The following is a 7,714-nucleotide window of genomic DNA, read 5'->3' on the forward strand; positions in this document are numbered from 1 at the left end:
TTGAGGGGCATAAAACATATGAAAGCCAAAAACATGCTTTCCCTCATGTGATGGTTTGCGGCGATTCTAAAGTTTAATTTCAAGAGCTCAAAAGTTCATAAAAGGAAGAATCATATCTTCTCGAAGGTGTTGGTATGTATGGTGGCTATGGGCTCTCATACATGTTATTTTTTTCTCTTTAATTTTTATCATAAATATTATGTTTATCACTAAATAAGGGCCCTTCTTAAAGAGAAAGTCTCGTTATTTAAACAGAAAGCCGAATGTTAGAGAACGGTTTCCTCCATCCCACTATAACTAGACCTTTCATGGCCATAGAAAGGCATACACAGAGAGCTTTGAGTTCTCATTGTTAAAAAAAATCCTCCCCTCTGAGATTTTCAATCTCACGACGCTTCGTTTAATCTTGGGAATTTAGGGATCCATCTCTTCCCTCATAATCCAATAGAAGGTATTCTTTCCCCATTTGTCATCTTCATTTACACTTTAAACCAACTGCCTAAGATTTACTTTAACCTAACAACTACCAAGAGTCATCAGGAGTAGCGATGGCAGTCAATAAACTATTTAATATAACTGAGCACCGAATACACAGTTTGAATCAATGTTAGACACAGCAAGAGCACTGCTGCCAGCAACGCTATAACCGCCCACGAGTCGCGAAGGTAGGTGTTGACGAAGCGAGCCCTCCACAGGTTTTAACTCTTCTTGCAATGGCAGATCAGCCATCCGCACCCCCTTCAGGTGGGAATTCTCAGAAAAGGCCATTCCCTTAGTGACCCGATTGAAGAGCTCAGCCACCTCCTGATCACTTTCCATCCTATTTTCTATTATACCTGAATCTACTAGCCGTTGGACGTCTTTTGGCTTCGTCTATCAGATTATCCATCAAGTTTACAAATGAGCTGATAGGATTATCCATGTCCACATGCAATTGCTCGAACGGCATCACATTCAATAGAAAGGTTTCCTGTTCCAAATGCCATACAAAGTTAAAAATATATAAGGATCGACCCAAGTTTTTCCTTTTTTTTTTTTTATAACTTACCTATTTTTAACCCTAAATTAAAAAAATTATTTTTAGTTTTCAGCAATTTTCTTTTTCGATTTTGGCTTAGGTCGGGTGAGTTCACTCGGAAATTTCCCTAGGAAGCCAAGTTTATGATTGTTTTGACTCCTTAAAATCAGGACAACCTGGTCGGAATGTGTGGATCCTGGGAATAGGATTAAGAGATACGTCGCTGAAGACAACATAGTCCTCTGCATATCACATGTCACCCAAATCAGTCCTTAAAGATATCTGCGTGTCTACAATTGATAAAGTTATTTCTAAAGAATCTTAATCTCTCTTTTTGATGAGGTAACATAGTAATGAAACTTGAGCCTTGACCCGAGCCCGATTCCTCTCTCTCCATCAACTATATCCTGATTTCTCTTTCAATGTTTGCAAGACTCCTCTCACTCTCCTTCTCTTTAGAGTACTCTGATAGTTTCTTTTCAATGTTTAGAAGATCGGCTTTGAGGTGAAACTTGGATATTGCCTCGCATCAGACTTGGTCGAGTCCAATCAGCACGCGTGAGTTTGCACTGGCATGCCCAAGAGGTCTAAAAATTCTTAAAGCTTGGAAAAAAAATGCATTCTGAAATATCGAATAAAATATGAATCATAAAATGGATAGAGAACATGGGATATTAAATGAATTTAAATTCAATCTTTGTAAAGTAATTTATGTACGGACAAAAATAGAAAAATACAAAATGGGTCAATTTTAGATAAAAAGTATACACAAAGTTTGTCAATCCGTATTTTTTATTTTATTTTTTAAAATTGCCTCTCGGTCTTAGGATGACATCCTCAAATCACTTTTTAAATATATTTTTTTAGTTTTTTTTGTTAGTAGGGCAGGGCTTTAGTGTGGGGCAATGCGTGTCTAGATGGCAGTCTAAGGTTGGCATCCTCGGACCACCTTATTTCTTAGCAAATAAATGAGCTAATGTGGCCAAAGATGATAACCTCGGGCGCCCTCAAGAGCACCAGAGAATAAGGTCCGAAGATGCCAACGTCAAACCACCTTGAAGAGCACTAGAGATGACAGTATGAGAATGGGCAGCACAGACCACCTTTGAATGCTTAAAAGAGTAAGTATTTCCGGTTCGAGAAAGCCAACCTTGGATCACTTTGAAAAACACCAAAGAAGGTGGTCCAATGATGCTATCATTAGACCAACGAAGCACTGCCCTAAACATTAGGGCACAACCTACTATCAAAAAAATAATTAAAAAAAATTAATAAAAAAATAATTACGGTACGAGGATGCTATCTTTCGACTGAGGGGAAATTATGAAAAAAATAAAAAACCTTAGGTTGACCAACCTTTTACGTAATTTTACCCCAAAATTGGACTCCTTTCGTATTTTAATAATTTTTGTTGTGTCTATACGTAATTCACTCTTGTTTGTATGAATTGAATTTGACTAAAATATATTTTATATCAAATTTGAATTAATACTTCGGTCTTTGCAACTGCTGCAATGCCTGCAATCATGGTTTGAAAAAAAATTGATATGTGATCTCGATCGCCCATCCCGAAAACTGGGCCAGACGAACACGGTCTTGTGGATTGGCAATTCGGATTGGAAGATCGGTTAGATCAACAAGATCTGAAGCTACAAAAATTTCAAAAAATAACAAACATTCTTAAAATATAGTCGATTATGTTTGTTTTTTAAAAAGAAGTTTTATAGCATTATAGTTTTTATTATTTTTATTAAAAATGGACATGTACTGAGAACCTGTCTCATGTCTGAGTGTTTGTTATCCATTAAAATCATTTTATTGTCAAATGAAATTTGAAATGCAGCTCGTTTCAATAAAATGGATCTCTCTAACTTAAATCTATTGTGAAAAAAAGAGTAAATATATAATAGTTTTGGATCTAATATATAGACCCATATATATATATATATAATAATTAATTTGTGTAAAAATATAGCGTTTAGAAACGTGAAATTTTAATCATGCTTTAATAAAATTAGAAAATAGATAGATAAACTCATACATATGGTGGAATAATGGATAAAACAACTTGAAAATAAATTTAAAAAGTGGATGTGTGGACTACATGTGCCCCATGCCCCATGATGTAGTTGTATGTTTTTCTTTTAAAATATCTCATGAACAAGTATTATATTTTAAAAAAATATCCTATAGAGTAATAACATTTTTTACTTTTAAATATCCCATAAGTTAATATTTTTTCTTTTTTTTTTTTTTAAATCCTATTGAACTATAATTATTCGTCCCATATTTTATTGGCATGATCCTAGATGATCTTTCGTACAGTACAAATTGTGTCACAAACGCAAACACAATGAAATGTTTACCCGTAAATACTTTGCAAGCTTTGCAAGTGTTTATGATATATATAGAAAGAGGGGGAGAGTATATGATGTCTTCTTAGAACCTGGTCTATCTAATCGATGGACCATGCAATTGACGCACAACTTGTTCCTAAAGTGAAAGGAAGCGGCCGCCCCTTTATATTCTTAAATTTTGAAAATTTCTTAAATTTTGAAAATCTTTCGAATCTTTGTGAGCTTTATATTCTTAACATCGAGATATTTAGATTATAAATATGAAAAAATGATTAAATTTTTAAAATTAGAAATAATAGTTCTATAAAGAAAATATTTGGACCATCAGTTTAAATTATTTTTTGATGGACCACCTATTTGCAGCCATCATTAAGATGGATGCTTTATACCTTAAAACCCGTATATTGTACAATGTGGTTCAGCCTCCATGAAATAATTGTTTTTTTTTGTTTAAAGAAAAAACGAAGTGTAAAAAAAGATTTTACATATCCATTGACATCTCTATCCCTCTCTTGCTTTTACATCGTCTACAAAAATGAAATAATATATAAAATAAAAGTCATTTTTCTTTTTTAAATTAATAATATTTATTTTTTTATAAGTAACAAAAAATAGAAGTTCAACACACGTGATTCGCGCACAAAGTGCTCTGGTTTGTAGCGCGCAATTATGATAAGTAGTGCACACTTGTGCACTGTACGATTTGCCTCACGTTCTCCCAACCATGTGCATATAAGTGTCACATAAGTGCCCTCCATACACAATCTTGTGTACTTACGCACCGTGCATACGATTTTCTCACAAAGCGTATCAGTTTGTTCCATGCAATTATTTGTGAAGAGTATGATTTGCCCCAAGTTTTCCCAAATACATGCATACGAAGTGCCACATAAGTGCCCTCCACACTGCACATGCTTAGCTCAACGTTCACCAGTTTGTTTCACGCAATTATGGTAAGTTTTAATTACATATAATTACAAAACGAAATTCCATATAAATTTACAAAAATTAGATTATACATGAAAAGAGTTGGCCTTCTACTGAGAAACTTCATATAATTAATTTCATAGTTGGCTCTCCACTATACAATTTTAATTATGTGAATACGATCACATTAAAATTATGTTAATATTATTATGTTGAGTGAATATAAATATTATTTATATAATTATGTTAAAATTGTTATTTCTATATTGAAATTTTTATTTAATCTAGATTGTAATTTTAAATTAATATACTTATAATTTTTATAAATAATAAAAAAATATTTATTTCTTTTTTATAATATACAAAAATAAAGTACATATAATTAAGTTTTAATTATATATAATAAGTTACAAAAATTAATATAATTATGTGAAATTGTTGTTTATTAATATAATTATATTAAACTTATGTCAGTAAAATTATTTTTATATATAATAAATTATTTTTCAATTATATGGAAGTGCTTTCTAATATTTTTAAATTATTTTGATGTAATATTATAATGCTAATTATACAAATATCCAGACAGGAAAATAACTTCTCAGAATTATCCTATTTTTACAAAGTAATGAAAGTACATAATACACCACTCCTAATTTCTCTTAGAAACCAAAAGAACACTATTTTTAGAGAAGTGTAGTTGTTTTTTGAAAATATTTTGGGACAAAAATTGCTGATTCGGCCAATTTTTCAAACTGATTCTCCGATTCGACATAGATAGGAGTGTTAATGATTCTGGACGTGGATCGGATTTTTTAAACACGGGCAATAACCATTTAGAATTAAGAGTTACCAAAAATCTTTTAATAAATTTGCTCCTCGCAGCTGTACGGTTTGAAAGACTGACATCCTACACGAATCCTCTCAATAACCAAAAAGAAAAAAAAAAAAAAAAAAAGAATCTATCCCCTTTTCAAGAGGGTACAAACTTTAATATAAAATTGTTAGAAAATTTACCTTTTATTGAAAAGATTATCAAAGAATCCATAATTTAGATATTTAATGTTCTAGCCCTTCTCTAGCTATTCTAATATCACGTGTCCTTTGAAATTGAACAAAAAAAACGAGTATAATGTGAAATAGCCCTCCTTGTGAGTGTGTTAACAAATACATACCGTGGCTGGGGTAATGACTAGACATGGTAGCTTCAGCACCCCGCCGTCGAAACCGATGCCCATGTTGGAATCACTCGGGATCACTTGGAACTTCACCCCGGCGTCATGTAGCGCCGTGGCTGATGGTACCTTCTTGTGATACGGCTCCGGGTTTCTTAGCCCCTCTTCAACCTCAGGCAACTTCCCCCACGGCGATTGCGACAACATTTGGCAAATATGCAGCGGATGCATCCCGCTACGGTCCCGCATCGAAGTGTACTTATCATTGAAGTGGAGCTCATGAGCCACCTTTTTGCGCCTCAGCGGCAGCATAGGAGCGTTCCCCCGAGGGGTCCAACAAAGTCTGTAAGACCAGCAACGGGATTTGGTTTTCCAACGGCGCCAAGTCGTAACCAATGTTGTCCGTGAAGTCCGCCCTTTTGGGGCCGAAGACCGGGTCATCGTCTGCATAGCCTGATGTGTCCTCATCCATGGTGGTGCGGTGGAGTTCAAGCAAGAAGCAGCCGTCGAGCAGCATCATGTTAAGGAACTTGGGGCTCTCCATTCCTGGCAGCTCATCAGGCCACTCATAGCAGGCCCTGAGCTTCTGCTCCACAGCTCGGAGGGCCTCGAGGTAGACACCGACCGGGTGTCCCGAGCATTAAAGGAATTTGCGGAGCGCACGACGCTTGTGGCGCTCCATGAGTTGCAGGTGAGGGCTGCCATGGTCGAATGGGCCCAGCGAAACCAGCCTGGGACTGAAGGCCCCTTTATGGATCTCTTGGAGGAAGGACGGGATTTTGTAAAGGCAACGATTTTTTCATTCCTCTACCTCCCCCTCCTCTGGGTCCAATCTGACATTCCCATTGACTACATCAATCACCAATTGCGTGTCTGATTGCTCGCTGCCTTGCATATTTGTAATCTCACAGTGGAAGGACTTTTTAGAGCTCGAGTGGCTCCACTTAATCGATGTACAGGTGGTCTCTCAGATCACGCATGAGGCATATACGGATGAGAAGAGTTGGGATACTCTTATAGGAAGTCTGCCGTAGGTTCAACTTAATTGCTTAAGAACAAGGAATTTTTTTTTTTAAAAAAAAACCCTCCAAGAGACACTTTTTATGCAATTTAGAGCCAACTTAACTTTTTTTCTCACTTTTTTTTTTTTTTTTTTTTCTAAATTACAATTTTTATGCAAATACCCTAACCAAAACAATATTTAAACTATCCTCCCTTACTTTTATCTTATCCATATCTCTCTCTCATCTATCCTACCAAAATAGGGCTCCGGCACCGTCTCCAATAGAACACTCGTAAGGCGATCTGGCAGTTGCAAAGGGTGGTTCGGTAGTAGATGTTTATGTTCCGACAGTTGCAAATGGCGGTTCGGCTGGGCAATAGATGTTAGGGGATTCCAATGCTCTGGCACATGTAAAGGGCGGTCCGACAATACTCTATTTTAGTCCTGTCATTGTCTTCAGGGCGGTCCGGCACCTAATTTTTTGTAAAGAGGGGTCCGACAATGCGATGGTGTACTCCGGTAAAAGTTTATGTAAAGAGAGGTCTGACAATGCGATGGTGTACTCCGGCAATATGCTACTGGTGTCCAAAAGCCAATATCAAATCTGGCCAAAATGATTTTTGTGTACTAAAAAGGTATTTTTGCCTAAAAAAGGAACTTTTTTTCTTGAGGTTATTTGTACAAAAAGTTTGTTTTGGGGTAAAATGTGAGAAAAAACATTAAGTTGGGGATAAATACCATAGAAAGTGTGGTCTTGAGAGTTATTTGTAATTTCCCATTAAAAATATCCAATAAGAAGAAAAAAATAAAGCTTTTAACCGCAAACCTTGGACAGAATGTCGAGGGTTTTTCACGGTCAAGTGAATATAAGAGTGAGAAAAGAGACATCCTATATGTCGTCTTTCTCTTGGGATATATGTTCTCTTTCTCTTAGGATTGAGTTGAAATATTAACCATTTTACTTAGGTTGTGGTTTGTATAGAGCCTAGGCTCTAAACAATAAAATTAGACTCATCTTTAAATAGTGTTAAAAAATATGGTTTTAGTACGGGGAATTTTGTGATAGTTTTAAATTATATTTTTATTCTTAATTATAAAATTTAAAGTATTAAAAATGGTGCAGATCAAACATATCTATGAGAACTTGAAAATCTTGAAATTTGAAAGTCCAAAAATGAGTAACAATGTGCACCTAAATCTTAAAGTTGTCTGATTTCTCCCATCAAAACAAAGA

General features: G+C 35.3%; 1 long non-coding RNA gene across 1 annotated transcript; it reads right to left on the reverse strand.

Moving 5' to 3' along the window:
* Positions 1 to 440: 440 nt before the first annotated feature.
* LOC110008328 (uncharacterized) lies at positions 441 to 6,477 on the reverse strand. Its single transcript, XR_016060565.1, has 2 exons — positions 5,478 to 6,477; positions 441 to 970 (listed from the first exon to the last, which is right to left on the reverse strand). It is a non-coding gene; the product is annotated as an uncharacterized LOC110008328 (long non-coding RNA).
* Between the last annotated feature and the right edge of the window lie 1,237 nt (positions 6,478 to 7,714).

Source organism: Amborella trichopoda, chromosome 8 (genome assembly GCF_054954075.1).
Source record: "Amborella trichopoda isolate Santa Cruz 75 chromosome 8, AtrichopodaSantaCruz75HAP2 v2.0, whole genome shotgun sequence".
Lineage (NCBI taxonomy): Eukaryota > Viridiplantae > Streptophyta > Magnoliopsida > Amborellales > Amborellaceae > Amborella > Amborella trichopoda.